The sequence below is a fragment of the Gossypium arboreum genome, chromosome 5 (assembly GCF_025698485.1).
Source record: "Gossypium arboreum isolate Shixiya-1 chromosome 5, ASM2569848v2, whole genome shotgun sequence".
Taxonomy (NCBI): Eukaryota; Viridiplantae; Streptophyta; class Magnoliopsida; order Malvales; family Malvaceae; genus Gossypium; species Gossypium arboreum.
In genome coordinates this window covers 31,264,245-31,281,878 of record NC_069074.1, presented here as the reverse complement: position 1 = coordinate 31,281,878, position 17,634 = coordinate 31,264,245, and the positions used below count along the sequence as shown (strand labels likewise).

The 17,634-nt window shown below is 34.6% G+C and overlaps 2 non-coding genes across 2 annotated transcripts; one reads left to right on the top strand and one right to left on the bottom strand.

The window, feature by feature from the left end:
• The first annotated feature begins 723 nt into the window (after positions 1–723).
• LOC128293482 (small nucleolar RNA R71) lies at positions 724–829 on the top strand. Its single transcript, XR_008283663.1, has one exon. It is a non-coding gene; the product is annotated as a small nucleolar RNA R71 (small nucleolar RNA).
• Positions 830–4,643: 3,814 nt separating this feature from the next.
• Positions 4,644–4,750, bottom strand: LOC128293376 (small nucleolar RNA R71). Its single transcript, XR_008283560.1, has one exon. It is a non-coding gene; the product is annotated as a small nucleolar RNA R71 (small nucleolar RNA).
• Positions 4,751–17,634: the final 12,884 nt, after the last annotated feature.

Sequence of the window (17,634 nt, the reverse complement as noted above, 5' to 3'; positions counted from 1 at the left end):
CTCTTTGGGTTAGATTTAGTGTTACTCGGCAGGTTACCTTGTGGTCATTCAGATATCAATTTAGCGAGCTGACCTATCTGAGTTTCGAGCCCCTGGATCAACGCTTGTTAATTTTTAAGTGCTATCTCGGTATTCTAAAAATAAGTTTCTGACACTGAGATGAATTTTGTTAGCATCTCCTCAAGGTTCGGCTTTTTCTCCTGTTGGTAGGGTAGTTGTTGGAAGCCTGGAGGTGGTGGTGGTCGCTAATTCCCTTGGCCTCCCCATGAGAAATTTGGGTGGTTCCTCCAACCTGCATTGTACAAATTACTATAAGGATTATTTTGAGATCGAGGATTATTACCCATGTAATTTAACTGCTCGTTCTCCATGTTGTGGCCATAGGGTGGGTAATCTAAATTGCTTGACCCACCTCCACTTGCTTCGCATTGCATTACTGGGTGAACCTGTGAAGAACCAAGAAAACAATCAATTTTTCTGTTCAAAAGTTCTACCTGATTAGAGAGCATGGTGACCGAATCAACTTTAAAAACGTCAGCTGTTTTCGTTGGCTTTGTCCTCATGACTTGCCACTGGTAATTATTCAGTGACATCTCTTCTATAAATTCATAAGCATCTTTAGGTGTCTTATTATTGACGGTTCTGCCAGCAGCTGCGTCCATCATCTGTTGAGTCGAAGGATTCAGGTCATTATGAAACATTTGAACCTATAGCCAAAGTGGTAGCCCATGGTGAGGGCACATTCTCAAAAGGTCCTTGTATCTCTCTCATGCATCGTAGAGTGTTTCTAAATCCATCTGCACAAAAGAAGAGATATCATTATGTAATTTGGCTATTTTAGCCGGTGAAAACTATTTTAATAAAAACTTTTCGTTCATTTGTTCCCAAGTAGTGATTGACCATCGTGGTAACGAGTTCAACCATTGTTTAGCCTTATTCCTTAACAAAAAGGGAAATAACCGAAGGCGAATGACATCATCAGAAACGCCATTGTATTTAAAAGTGTTGCAAAACTCTAGGCAATTTGCTAAGTGAGCGTTGGGATCCTCATCCTGTAAACCATCAAACTGAACAAACTGTTGGATCATTTAAATGGTGTTAGGTTTCAGTTCAAAATTATTTGCAGCAACAGCAGGCCTAACTATGCTCGACTCAGTTCCTGTTAAAGAAGGTTTAGCATAATCATACATAGTACGCGAAGCAGTATTCTGATTAGCAGCAATCATAGTAGCTAGCGGATTTTCTTGGTTTTCAGCCATCTCCTCAGTTGTGGTTGAAATATTGTCCTCTTGCTCTTCCTCTATGTATCTTAAGCTTCATCTTATTTCTCTTCGGTTTCTACAAACTGTGCGATGAATCTCATTATCAAATAGTAATGGTCTTGATGGGTTTCTTCTGGTAATGAACTAGAAAAACCTGTCAGAGGAAAATAAATGAAGAATTAGAAAAGAAAATAAAAATTTAAATTGCAATAAAAGTAAAATGGCTAAAGTAATAAAAATCGAGTGTTCCTAATATCCTAGTTCCCCGACAATGGTGCCAAAAACTTGATACATGATATTCGCGACAGGTTTTAAAAATTTATAATTAAGCGTTCTTGAAACTAACTATTATCAAGATGAAGGCAAGTATACCTATCGAACAGTAGTATAGCTTTAGCAAGACCAGATTGTTGAACCCAAAGGAACCAAGAGTACTAGTAATTACTTTCTTTTTATTATCTAGCCTAAAAATTAAGGGATTTGTTTATCTAAATTAATTAACTAAACTAAGAGTGCACAGAGAGAAATTGGGGAAAAGCTTTTGGGAAAATTTGATTGATTAAGACAATACCTAAGGAAAAATCCACCTATACTTCTGATAAACCGTAATTTATACAAATTTTTATCCCATGCTTAGCACATTTTATGGATGATTTTTCCTTAAAATTGGTGAATTTGATGCTCGTAAAGCCTTAATTTCATGTTTTATACTTTGGTGAGCATAGTAGAGTGAAAGGAACGAGAAACAGGCCAAAAACGAAGAAAATGGGCCAACGTACAAAATCAACACGGCCTGGATTCCTCACACGGGCAGACCACACGGCCATGTCCCATTGGCATGGTCAAAGTACGATTTACACGGGTAGATCACATGCCCGTGCCCATTTAACAGCCTTGACCACGGCCTTAAGCAATTGCACACGGGCATGTCACACGAGCGTGTCCTTACCGAGCCCAAGTTTAGTCCAATTCGGAAAAGGCCAATTTAAAGGGCTCTTAGGCATTCCAAAGCATATTTAAACACCTAAGGAGGCACTTAGAAAGAGGACACACAGGAGGAAGCAAGGAATTGCTCAAGGAAAGCTGATCGATCCATCTCAGAAGCTGGATTCACCATCAAAACTGAAGATCTCCCTTCAAATTCCCTCAGGAGTTTTGGGTTTTCTTATGTTTTGTTATTTTTATTCTTTTGAGATGTTTTCTTTCATTAGTATGAACTAAAACCCCTAAATACCTAAGGGAAATGAAACCTAAGACGGATCTTTTTATTATTATTTGTATTGTATGATAAATTGATAAATCGTAAATTATACATATTTTTACCCCATGTTTAATGTATTTTATAGATGATTTCTCATTAGAATTGGTGAATTCGATGCTCCTAATGCTTTAATTTCATATTTTGCACTCAGGAGAGCACCAAGAGTCAAAAGGAGCCAAAAAGGGACAAAACGAACCAAATCAAGAAGATGACATATCCTAAGCCTTGCCACACGGGCAGGTCACACGCCCGTGTCTTTCGAGGGTGTCGACCAAGGCTTTCACGATTCACACGGCCTGGCCATTGACCTACACGGCCGTGTGCAATTTAACGGATCGAACATGGCCTGGCAATCACGCCACACGGGCGTGTCCCTACTAAGCCCAATTTAAGTCCAACTAGGAACAGGCCACTTTAGAGGGTTTCTAGGCATTCCAAAGCCTATAAATACGCACTAGAGGAGGAGAAAAGGGGAGACGGAGAAGAGGGGTAAGAAATTACCCCAAGGAAGCCGATTGATCCATCTCAGAAGCCGGATTCATAATCAAGACTGAAGATCTCTCCTTAATTCCCCTTCAGAAGTTTATAGTTTTCTTTATATTTTGTATTCTTTATTCTTTTGAGATGTTTTCTTATTTAATTATGGACTAAATCCCCTAAATACCTAAGGGGAATGAAACCTAAGACGAATCTTGTTATTATTTTCTGAATCGTATGATAAATATTTAACTTGTTCTTAATTATGTGTTCTTAATTCTTGCTTTGATATCCCAGGATATTGGTTCAAGACACGCTCTTATTTAGAGGAGGAATAGACCCTATCTAATAGTACATTTTCCATAATTAAGCGAAGTTGATTGAGTGTCTAGAAATAGGGTGACAAGATTTTGCCGGATTAGGGTGAAACCTAATAAGGGGATCCATGATTGAGTTAATGCAACCCTAGAGTGTTAATTAGAGAAAAGTCTCGGTTATTCAATCTAGGGATTAGACGTTATTAGTCTTGAATAGGGATAATAACATAACTTAAGGATCTATACGGAATAAGTTGAATGAATAAATAAATCGATTCGGGGCGTAATAACAACAAGTAGATCTAGGTGGATTTTTCCTTAGGTATTGTCTCAAGTCAATCAATTTTCCCAAAAGTAATTCCCCAATTATTTTCTCTCTGTGTTCTTAGTTTAAATTATTAGTTAATTAAAACAAACCCTTTTATTCTTAGGCTAGATAATAAAAAGATAGTTATTACTAGTACTTTTGGTTCCCTTGGGTACGATATCCTGGTCTTGCCATTACTATAATATTGTTCGTTAGGTGCGCATGCCTTTTCGTCGTGATAATAGTTAGTCTAGGTTTGATCTTCATTATAAATATTTATTACTTGTTACGAATCACGCGATCAAGTTTTTGGCGCCGTTGTCGGGGAACTGAAATATTAGGAACACTAAAAAGTTATTACTTTAGCCATTTATTTTTCTTGCAATGTTATTTTATTTTATTTTTTATTTTACTTTTTTCTCTCTCTTGGCAGGTTTTCATAATTTATGACTAGAACAAACCGATCAGGACAATTACTCTTTGACAAAGAAATCGATCATACAATTCGTAAAAATGAAAGTGAAATAAGGCGTAGTTTACGCTACACGGAGAACAAGCAAGAAGACGATACTCAAACCCCAACCGATGAGATGGCTGAAAACCCAGGCGATCAGCTGCCTCCTGCAATTGTAGCTAATCAAAATCCTGCTCCACGTACTATGTATGATTATGCTAAACCTTCTTTAACAGGAACTGAGTCTAGTATAGTTAGACCTGCTATTGCTGTGAATAATTTCGAACTAAAACCTAACACAATTCAGATGATACAGTAGTTTGTTCAGTTTGATGGTTTGCAGGATGAGAATCCCAACACGCACTTGGCAAATTTTCTTGAATTTTACGATACATTCAAAATCAATGGTATTTCTGATGATGCCATTCATCTTCGATTGTTTCCCTTTTCACTCAGAAACAAAGCTAAACAGTGGTTGAACTCGTTACCACGAGGGTCTATCACTACTTGGGAACAAATGACCGAGAAATTTTTACTAAAATATTTTCCGCCGGCTAAAATGGCTAAATTACGTAATGATATCTCTTCTTTTGTGCAGATGGATTTAGAAACACTTTATGATGCATGGGAGAGATACAAGGACTTATTGAGAAGGTGCCCTCACCATGGGTTACCGCTTTGGCTGCAAGTTCAAACATTCTACAATGGTATGAATCCCTCGATAAGACAAATGATTGATGCAGCTGCTGGTGGAACCATCAACAATAAAACACTAGAAGATGCATATGAATTTATAGAGGAGATGTCACCGAATAACTATCAGTGGCAAGTTATGAGGACAAAGCCAACGAAAATAGCCAGCGTCTATAACATCGATTCAGTCACCATGCTCTCAAATCAAGTAGAACTTCTCAATAAAAAGATTGATAGTTTTCTTGGTTCTACGCAGGTACATCCAGTAATGAGGGGTGACTCAAGCGGAAGTGGTGTGCATACAAAATATCAATCCTTCAGTCCCACAACTGAAGAGGAACAAGTCAACTATATGGGTAATAATAACTTTAGATCTCAAAATAACCCATACAGTAATACTTATAATGTAGGTTGGAGGAACCACCTAAATTTTTCTTGGGGAGGTCAAGGAAATCCAAAGCCACAAAATCCTTAGGGTTTTCAACAGCCACCTTATCAACAGGAAAAAAAACCAAACCTTGAAGAGATGCTTTAAAAACCAAACCTTGAAAAGATGCTTTCTAAATTCATCTCGGTGTCAGAAACCCATTTCCAAAATACCAAGACAGCACTTGAGAATCAACAAGCATCAATCCAAGGACTCGAAACTCAGATAGGCCAGCTGTCCAAACTATCTCCGAACTACCACAAGGTAGCCTACCAAGTAATACTGAACCTAATCCAAGGGAACACCTCAATGCAATTAGCACTCAATATACGGAAGGATTCATTACACCTGAGCCAGAAATACAGCAAGACAACGCGATGAACAAAGGACAAGAAGAGGTAAACAATAATGATCCCAAACAGTTAAGTACAAATCATGAACCTCGTATGCCATATCCTAAAGCGATGACGAAAGACAGAACATAAGAACAATTTAGTAAGTTTGTTAAACTCTTAAAGAAATTACATATTAACTTACCCTTTATTGAAGTTCTTTCGCAGATGCCCAACTCAGCAAAATTCTTAAAGGAACTTCTGAGCAATAAAAGGAAATTAGATGCTACATCACATGTGGAACTCAATGCAGTCTGCTTAGCTATTCTAAAGAATGAGCTACCTAACAAATTGAAAGATCCAGGGAGTTTTACAATTCCTTGCTTAATTGGTAGTCTATCTGCGAATAATGCTTTAGCTGATCTAGGGGCAAGTATAAATGTTATGCCATATAAAATGTTTAAACGACTAGATCTCGGTAAACCCAAACAGACTAGGATGAGTATACAATTGGCTGACAAAATAGTTAGATTTCCTAAGGGTATTACTAAAGACGTTCTCGATAAAATTGATAAATTTATTTACCCAGTAGACTTTGTTGTCTTAAACATGGATGAGGATAATGAAGTACCTCTAATTTTAGGACGACCATTTTTAGCAACTGCCAGAACCATTATTAATGTAGGCACAGGAGAGCTAACACTTCGACGATGCAGTAACACTCCAAGCACGCGGCTCAGTCAAAACCTCTAAGACTCAAGATAATGTTATAAAAACTGTCGATGATAAAACTAATATTCAATCGTCCTTGCAGGAACTTCCTCAAACAAAGACAATAGAGACATTGCGCTACTATCATGAAGAGAACAAAGACATCCATGAAGAATGAAGACTACTTGACGAATGACGAGAACACAAACCGAAAACACATGATAAATCGAAACTACGCAAAAACAAGCCCGATACCTCTCCTAATCAACTTCAGGTCAGCGATACAGTCTTACTAGATGCCGTTGATCCTCACATTGTCACTACCACACCAAATGAGGAAATCCCTCTTACGGTACTTAGTATTTTTCCATTCGGTACAGTGGAGGTGAGTCATCCCAAGTTTGACACTTTTAAGGTAAACAAAACCCGTTTAAAACCTTATTTTAAAATTGACAACAAGAATGAGGAGTATGAACTCCTCGAACCACCATGATCATTCAACGGAGAGGTAAGTCGAGCTTAGACTATAAATAAGCGCTTCTCAAGAGGCAACCCGAGCACTAACATATTTTGATTTATTTATTTTTATTTTTATTTTTATTTTCTCACACTTCGAATCAATTAACTTAATCTTTGAATTGCAAATTTTTTCAGCACACATGGCCAGGCACACGGGCGTGCCTAAAGCCATGGCCAAATAGGGGAAGAGACACGGCCGTGCGATACGGCCGTGTTGAAGCAGGACATGATTTCCCCAAAACATGAGGTACGATAAATCCCCACGGTCGTGCGACATGGCCGTGGGTGAACTTGATAGGAACACACGGGCGTGGGAATGAAAACCAACGGGCGTGCCAGGGACAAGGCTCGAGTTTATTTCATCGACACGGGCGTGCGACACGCTCGTGCCATTCAGCCGTGTACAACAATACACGGGCATGCTACCATAACACAGGCATGGGAGAAGCAAACAAAGCTAGGCACGGCTGTGCACCATGGTCGTGTGCCACACACGCCCAGACACACGGGCGTGGGAGAAAAACCAATCATGACCTAAAATTGCAAAATTCGAAACACACGGGCTCACCCTCATAAGTACACAGGCGTGGCCCTAGGCCGTGTGGCCCCTCTATATAAGTAAATCTGTAACACCCCTCACCCGTATCCGACGCCGGGACGGGGTTCGAGGTGCTACCTGACTTTTACTAACACATCCATACTAAACAAAATAAGCGAGCCATCTTTGCAAGGCTATAATGTATACAAAGTCAAAATATCATTCTACCTATAGTCTATCCTATACATGCCTTAAATCATGATGATATACCATCTTCTCAACTCACATAATGACTTGATAGTGTGATGATATCTCCGGCTCTTCCAACTTGAACTAAAGGATAAACCTATAAGGAATGGAAAAGAGAACACGGAGTAAGCTTCAATGCTTAGTAAGTTTTAAGCAATGCAAACAATTAATTTACTTATAGATCGATTATTTCAAATTTTCAAGAAATCATTCCTAGGTAATTGCCATTTCGGCCAAGTATCCATGAACATAATGCATATTTAGCAAATTCACCTCACTTGAATCTGAACTCAATTAAAACCAAATATTGAAATCACAAATAAGATCATAAGAACTCGAAAAGTATCTCATTAACTAGTTTTAACCATGTTTGCAACAAAATCACAAATTCACTACAAGCTGTCTTCCTGAGCAATAGTCACTAAATTATTTATAATTGGAGATAAGAAACTCCAAATAAAGTGCCGTTAATTTTTCATGAAAATAGACTCATATATATTCCATCCATAAAATTTTCAGAATTTTTGGTTTGACCAATCAATACCAAATTTTTATTGAAGTTTCCCCTGTTTCACTGTTTGACTATTCTGACCACTCTTCACTACAAATCAATTTTATCATTATACAGAATTCGAAATATGTTATCGTTTACTTCATTTGAACCTAGACTCATTAAGGAGTCTAAGAATATAAATTTTATCTTATAATCATCATTGTACAATTTACAATGATTTTCTAAATACAAAACAGGGGATTTCAAAGTCATTTTGACTCTGTCTCACTCCACTTCAAATATCTCATTATCTAAAATTCTGTTGTTTACACGATTTCTTTTATAAGAAACTAGACTCATTAAGATTTAATTTCATAATTTATTCAGCTTCTAATTCAATTTCCACTATTTATGGTGATTTTTCAAAATCACGCTACAGTTGCTGTCCTAAGCAGATTTATTACAAATTTGCTCTTTCACACATTCCTTGCATTCAAATTATCTAAACATGTATATCATGTCATTCAAGATCGAACTCATATAACGTAGGCATTAAAATGCTTCACTATCAGCTTTAGTTCAATTGAAACGAATGAAATACAAGATCATATTCACATTTAATTTTCCAAGATCGTAATCACCTAAAAATAAAATCATATACTTCCACAAACCTTTCCACAAGGACCAAGTGTTTATATTTGAATATAAACATAGAATCACTTCACATAACTTCACACATTTACCGAATATATCACAATCACATTTATAGTCATAACACTTATTCACAGATGCATCACTTTATATATTTATAATTTAATTCAAATCAAAATCGCATACGAGTACATGATACATACCTGGCCAACTTAATATGTAATGCACTTTCAATTTGTCAACTTAGTGTAGGATCTTGTAATTGTATACTTTTATCAAATTCATCGGCACTTGGCCTACTAGGTATAAAACCCGAAATTATATATTCAGCACAAAGCCTGCGGGACTTTAACCCGGATATATTTCCAGCACGAAGCCTACGGGACTTTAGCCCGGATACATTTCCAGCACGAAGCCTGCGGGACTTTAGCCCAGATACATTTCTAGCACGAAGCCTGCAGGACTTTAGCCCGGATACATTTCCAGCACGAAGCCTGCGGGACTTTAGCCCAGATATATTTCCAGTGTCTTGCATATTTATTCACATGTTAACACATTTCACATAACATTTCACATTAGCAATTTAATTGCTTCATTCAAATATAAGCACGAAAGGTACACCTACCTTTTAACTTTCGGATCAATAATCATACACAAGGAACACATAATATTTTCATTATCCTAGTTTCACTTTTAATAACCATACGACTATATGCCATATTCACAAATTATTTCACACACAACCTTGATCAAGTAGGAACAATAGTCACAATTCATCTATTATACAAATATCCCATTCTTTGACTTTGTTTCATAATAGCTATTCTGTCACCACATATATACCATTCAATTCACATTCGACTTTATACAAACAAGTACAATAAAATTGTATACACATATTACACACTTTCACATCATCACTTAATAGTCATTCAGCCACATTATATACATAAATCATCCATCTAATATTTGGCTTTATAGCCGAAATTCAATATACATTATTGCAAATCGAACTTGTAAACGTCAAATAATTACTTATCATATTATATAATCTTAAGCGCGCAGCAAATCAAATATAATTACTTAAGGACTTACCTCAGAAGACGATGATCGGAACGAGATGACTAATCGACCATTTTGATTTTCCCCCGATCCAAATCCGAATTCTACTTTTGCCAATCTAATTAATATCAAAATTAACTCACTTATTCAACATTTCATTAAATTTTATCTAAAGACACATAATTTGGGCATTTTACATTTTATCCCCTAACATTTCACATTTTTACAATTTAATCCCTATTTCAAAATAACACAAATTACTCAAAATTTCATCAAACCCATGTTAGGCCGAATTTACCTTAGGTCTCTAGCAACCCATTTCTTTTGTTTATTTCACGTTTGACCCTCAATTTACAAATTTCTAAATTTAGTCCTTAATACACATTTTATCAAAATCACTTAATCAAACATGAAAATCAAACATCAAAGATTTATTACTCATCATCAAACAACAAGATACTCAAACATTCAATAATGGCATCATCCAAATACTTTAACAAATTTAAAATTAGAGGTGCAGGCCACTAGATTATGAAGCAACGATCTCAAAACGTAAAAATTATTAAAACCGAGACGACATGGACTTACATGCATGAACAACCATGGCGAACCTTCAAAGCTTTGAGAACATTATTTTCTTTCTCACATTCAGCTATTGATGAAGATGATAGCATGTAATTTGGCTTTTGTTTTATTTTATTTTATTATAATTACCAAATACCATATTTAACCTTAATATACATTAATAATTTCCATTATACCAAGCCATGGAATTCCACTATCAACAATTATGGAATAATTACCACTTAAGGACTCCACTATTTAATTCCATAGCTATTTAATATCTTTAACTTATAGAACACAACTTTTATGCTTTATGCGATTTAGTCCTTTTTGCTTAATTAACTATCAAAACAATAAAATTTTTCCACGAAACTTTAACATCATCTTATTGCCACTCCGTAAATATTTATAAAAATATTTACGACTCGGTTTATAGAAATGAGGTCTCGATACCTCATTTTCTAAACCCACTTGACCTCAGGGTCATACCACTTGAGCTTAATAAATCGCTTATAAAACAAAAATCACAATATCAAAAACCCTTTTTTTTTTAAACTCACAATTAACTCATAATATTTACAAACCTACTCATCGGATTTAGTGGCCCCGAAACCACTGTTCTGATTAACCCTAAAAACGGGTTGTTACAACTAATTTGAACAAATCACCAAAATTATACATAAATTTTCAAGAATTTCAAAGTACTTACCTCTTTCTAAATATTCTCCAAGCCGAAATCAAACAAAGAAAATTTTTTCTTCTTTCTAATCTCAAGTTACGGCAATGGTGGAGTTAGGATGAGCCAACTTTGGTTTCTCCTCCCACTCACCCAATATTTTATTAATCTTTATTCATTATTTCATTTTTGTAATATTAATTATTAGCAAAAATAATTATTTTATACATAAATCCATAACATGGCCGCCCACTAACAAAAATTTTGACTAATTGACATGCAAGTACATTTTTTTAACCTCATGCACAATTAGATCCTTTTATAATTACCTATCCTATTTCACAAAAGTCTCACCTAAGTCCCGTCTTCAAAATTTCACATACTGATGACAAAATTAATGCATGAAACTTTCACACGTTCATATTCACATAAAATAAACATAGAATATGACGGTTAATTATTTTTATGACTCGGTTTTGTGTTCCCGAAACCACTTCCCAACTAGGGTTAAATTAGGGCTATTACAACTCTCCCCCACTTAAGAAATTTTCGTCCCCAAAAATCTTATCAGGAAATAAATTAGATTTACTTTCACAAGGCTCATCAATTTCTCACCTAGCCTCAGATTTCTCAACTTTTCAATCTCATGAGCTAAGATTATGATCTGCTCTTTGCTATACATCATAACAAGCTGAGTTTCTACTTCTGTAAGAGATACTATATATAAAGGATCTTATTTGTATCGTCACATCATATATATAAGAAACACATTACGGGTCTTCCCAAGTTCTACTAATAATCTCATTCAATCTGATGAATTGCGAACTCAACTTCTCTTTATAGCTAAATCGAAAAAAATTCTACTCCCACTATAATACTTTCACAAATACTCAATTTTCTGAATGTAAATTCAATGCTTTTGCACATCAAGCCCACATATATTTTACGCTAATCAAAGCGCTTTTAGACGGTCACGAATTACTTTTATTTCCCTCACTCTTTCCAATCACATCAACCCCGAAATTCTTTTTATCAAAATTCAATTCAATAGAACAAAGTTCAGTAATTGCAACCATACCTCTCTCATACAATGCTATCTTAACATTCATCTCATGACCATTATTATTATACGGAAACTTAACCAATAATAAATGTCTTTCTCGGTTGCTTTCAAGTTCTAGAACACAGTGTGACAAAGTAACTCCATACCCAAAGCTCACAGTAGTTTATTTTAGTAACACGATACAATCCTCGTGTCTCCATTTGAACAATAAAAACTGGTACTCTTTTAGTACTCCCCGTACAGAAAGATAATCACCACTGTGCTAGATGTCACAATTGTTGTAAAATCTCTAGATTTCTCAATACACGAACTCTATCTCGACACAACGAATGATTGTCGGTTCCAATCAAATTCTAAATCGAAATCAATTTACGTTGTACCCTTTTTAACTTGTAATTCAACGATGAGACCTCTTAGCCTCACAAATTTGCTGATTAAACATCAATTTAGTCTCTAGCTCACCAATAACTACTCATCATTTGATAAGATTAATCACATGATTGTCGATCGTAAAACACATAAAGATTCTCGCCGTAACCCCAAGACTATAATCATTTGCCCGAAGAAAACGTAGTAACTACCCGACTATAACCACTTGCACTCAACTATCATTTCAATTCAAACATTATCCTCTTGTCTAATTCTATCATCACCGATTTCACAATATCCCATTACTAATGAAATCAATTTAGAAAAACTTCCGATTAATACGTTCTTTAGACATCATACCTGAATACTTTCATCTCATCGAATTCAACTTCTTCTTTAACAGTGAATTGGCATATAACGAATTGTCTTCAACATGATCCAATATCTTTTCTGTTACTGTCTTCACTTGCGGACTCATTCTCTTATATGATCACAATACTAATCTTTCAACCACGAAACTCTGTAAATTTTCACACTCGTAAGCGTATTTAATCCATATAGTACGGATCTCATTACAATACTTTACCGATGAGGGGGTGTGGGTTGTAAAGCCAACAATTTTAATACTTACGTAAGCATGTACATCACACATACTATTATGAATGAATAGTTCATTACTAAGTCCGCATTCTCAAACATCTAGCAATCATTTACTTATGATCACTTGGTACTTAACACATAGCTCATACGCTAAATCAAATCATAAATTCTAAGTCAAAATATTCACACAACCATCATTTACCTAACATCAAAACTCATATACTCATATAATTATAACATTTATTAATAGCAGAATATCATGCATTCTGATTCATACCTTTTATGAGTTTCAACTCATCACCAACACATTTTCACTCAAACGTCTGAGTATAACATTCTGTACTATCAGAATTAGCTCGGTTGGAAAGCATATTTGTCTTACAAAACAATTTCATTAGAGCCGGGAGATGTCACACTATCACGAGTAGTAATATGGCATGTATAGCTAGACTCACATACGCTAGGTTAGTCCGAGAATCGACTAAACCATAGCTCTAATACCACTAAATGTAACACCACTCACCCGCATCCGACGCCGGGACGGGGTTCGAGGTGCTACCTGACTTTTACTAACACATCCATACTAAACAAAATAAGCGAGCCATCTTCGCAAGGCTATAATGTATACAAAGTCAAAATATCATTCTACCTATAGTCTATCCTATACATGCCTTAAATCATGATGATATACCATCTTCTCAACTCACATAATGACTTGATAGTGTGATGATATCTCCGGCTCTTCCAACTCAAACTAAAGGATAAACCTATAAGGAATGGAAAAGAGAACACGGAGTAAGCTTCAATGCTTAGTAAGTTTTAAGCAATGCAAACAATTAATTTACTTATAGATCGATTATTTCAAATTTTCAAGAAATCATTCCTAGGTAATTGCCATTTCGGCCAAGTATCCATGAACATAATGCATATTTAGCAAATTCACCTCACTTGAATCTGAACTCAATTAAAACCAAATATTGAAATCACAAATAAGATCATAAGAACTCGAAAAGTATCTCATTAACTAGTTTTAACCATGTTTGCAACAAAATCACAAATTCACTACAAGCTGTCTTCCTGAGCAACAGTCACTAAATTATTTATAACTGAAGATAAGAAACTCAAAATAAAGTGCCGTTAATTTTTACTAAAAATAGACTCATATATCTTCCATCCATAAAATTTTCAGAATTTTTGGTTTGACCAATCAATACCAGATTTGTATTGAAGTTTCCCCTATTTCACTGTTTGACTATTCTGACCACTCTTCACTACAAATCAATTTTCTCATTATACAGAATTCAAAATATGTTATCGTTTACTTCATTTGAAACTAGACTCATTAAGGAGTCTAATAATATAAATTTTATCTTATAATCATCATTGTACAATTTACAATGATTTTCTAAAGACAAAACAGGGGATTTCAAATTCATTTTGACTCTGTCTCACTCCACTTCAAAATATCTCATTATCTAAAATTCTTTTGTTTACACGGTTTCTTTTATAAGAAACTAGACTCATTAAGATTTAATTTCATAATTTATTCAGCTTCTAATTCAATTTCCACAATTTATGGTGATTTTTCAAAATTACACTATAGTTGCTGTCCCAAGCAGATTTATTACCAATTTGCTCTTTCACACATTCCTTGCATTCAAATTATCTAAACATGTATATCATGTCATTCAAGATCGAACTCATATAACATAGGCATTAAAATGCTTCACTATCAGCTTTAGTTCAATTGAAATGAATGAAATACAAGATCATATTCACATTTAATTTTCCAAGATCGTAATCACCTAAAAATAAAATCATATACTTCCACAAACCTTTCCACAAGGACCAAGTGTTTATATTTGAATATAAACATAGAATCACTTCACATAACTTCACACATTTACCGAATATATCACAATCACATTTATAGTCATAACACTTATTCACAGATGCATCACTTTATATATTTATAATTTAATTCAAATCAAAATCGCATACGAGTACATGATACATACCTGGCCAACTTAATATGTAATGCACTTTCAATTTGTCAACTTAGTGTAGGATCTTGTAATTGTATACTTTTATCAAATTCATCGACACTTGGCCTACTAGATATAAAACCCAAAATTATATATTCAGCACAAAGCCTGCAGGACTTTAACCCGGATATATTTCCAGCACGAAGCCTGCGGGACTTTAGCCCGGAAACATTTCCAGCACGAAGCCTGCGGGACTTTAGCCCGGATACATTTCCAACACGAAGCCTGCGGGACTTTAGCCCGGATATATTTCCAGTGTCTTGCATATTTATTCACATGTTAACACATTTCACATAACATTTCACATTAGCAATTTAATTGCTTCATTCGAATATAAGTACGAAAGGTACACCTACCTTTTAACTTTATGTTCAATAATCATACACAAGGAACACATAATCTTTTCATTATCCTAGTTTCACTTTTAATAACCATACGACTATATGCCATATTCACAAATTATTTCACACACAACCTCGATCAAGTAGGAACAATAGTCACAATTCATCTATTATACAAATATCTCATTCTTTGACTTTGTTTCATAATAGCTATTCTGTCACCACATATATACCATTTAATTCACATTCGACTTTATACAAACAAGTACAATAAAATTGTATACACATATTACACACTTTCACATCATCACTTAATAGTCATTCAGCCACATTATATACATAAATCATCCATCTAATATTCGGCTTTATAGCCGAAATTCAATATACATTATTGCAAATCGAACTTGTAAACGTCAAATAATTACTTATCATATTATATAATCTTAAGCGCGCAGCAAATCAAATATAATTACTTAAGGACTTACCTCGGAAGACGATGATCGGAACGAGACGACTAATCGACCATTTTGATTTTCCCCCCGATCCAAATCCGAATTCTACTTTTGCCAATCTAATTAATATCAAAATTAACTCACTTATTCAACATTTCATTAAATTTTATCTAAAGACACATAATTTGGGCATTTTACATTTTATCCCCTAACATTTCACATTTTTACAATTTAATCCCTATTTCAAAATAACACAAATTACTCAAAATTTCATCAAACCCATGTTAGGCCAAATTTACCTTAGGTCTCTAGCAACCCATTTCTTTTATTTATTTCATGTTTGACCCCTCAATTTACAAATTTCTAAATTTAGTCCTTAATACACATTTTTATCAAAAATCACTTAATCAAACATGAAAATCAAACATCAAAGATTTATTACTCATCATCAAACAACAAGATACTCAAACATTCAATAATGGCATCATCCAAATACTTTAACAAATTTAAAATTAGAGGTACAGGCCAGCTAGATTACGAAGCAACGATCTCAAAAACGTAAAAATTATTAAAAACCGAGACGACATGGACTTACATGCATGAACAACCATGGCCGAACCTTCAAAGCTTTGAGAACATTATTTTCTTTCTCACATTCGGCTATTGATGAAGATGATAGCATGTAATTTGGCTTTTGTTTTATTTTATTTTATTATAATTACCAAATACCATATTTAACCTTAATATACATTAATAATTTCCATTATACCAAGCCATGGAATTCCACTATCAACAATTATGGAATAATTACCACTTAAGGACTCCCACTATTTAATTCCATAGCTATTTAATATCTTTAACTTATAGAACACAACTTTTACGCTTTGCGCGATTTAGTCCTTTTTGCTTAATTAACTATCAAAACAATAAAATTTTTCCACGAAACTTTAACATCATCTTATTGCCACTCCGTAAATATTTATAAAAATATTTACGACTCGGTTTATAGAAATGAGGTCTCGATACCTCATTTTCTAAACCCACTTGACCTTAGGGTCATACCACTTGAGCTTAATAAATCGCTTATAAAACAAGAATCACAATATCAAAAACCTTTTTTTTTTTAAACTCACAATTAACTCATAATATTTACAAACCTACTCATCGGATTTAGTGGCCCCGAAACCACTGTTCTGATTAACCCTAAAAACGGGTTGTTACAACTAATTTGAACAAATCACGAAAATTATACATAAATTTTCAAGAATTTCAAAGTACTTACCTCTTTCTAAATATTCTCCAAGCCGAAATCAAACAAAGAAATTTTTTTCTTCTTTCTAATATCAAGTTACGGCAATGGTGGAGTGAGGATGAGCCAACTTTGGTTTCTCCTCCCACTCACCCAATATTTTATTAATTTTTATTCATTATTTCATTTTTGTAATATTAATTATTAGAAAAAATAATTATTTTGTACATAAATCCATAACATGGCCGGCCACTAACAAAAATTTTGACTAATTGACATGCAAGTACATTTTTTTAACCTCATGCACAATTAGATCCTTTTATAATTACCTATCCTATTTCACAAAAGTCTCACCTAAGTCCCTTCTTCAAAATTTCACATACTGATGACAAAATTAATGCATGAAACTTTCACACATTCATATTCACATAAAATAAACATAGAATATGACGGTTAATTATTTTGATGACTCATTTTTGTGGTCCCGAAACCACTTCCCAACTAGGGTTAAATTAGGGCTGT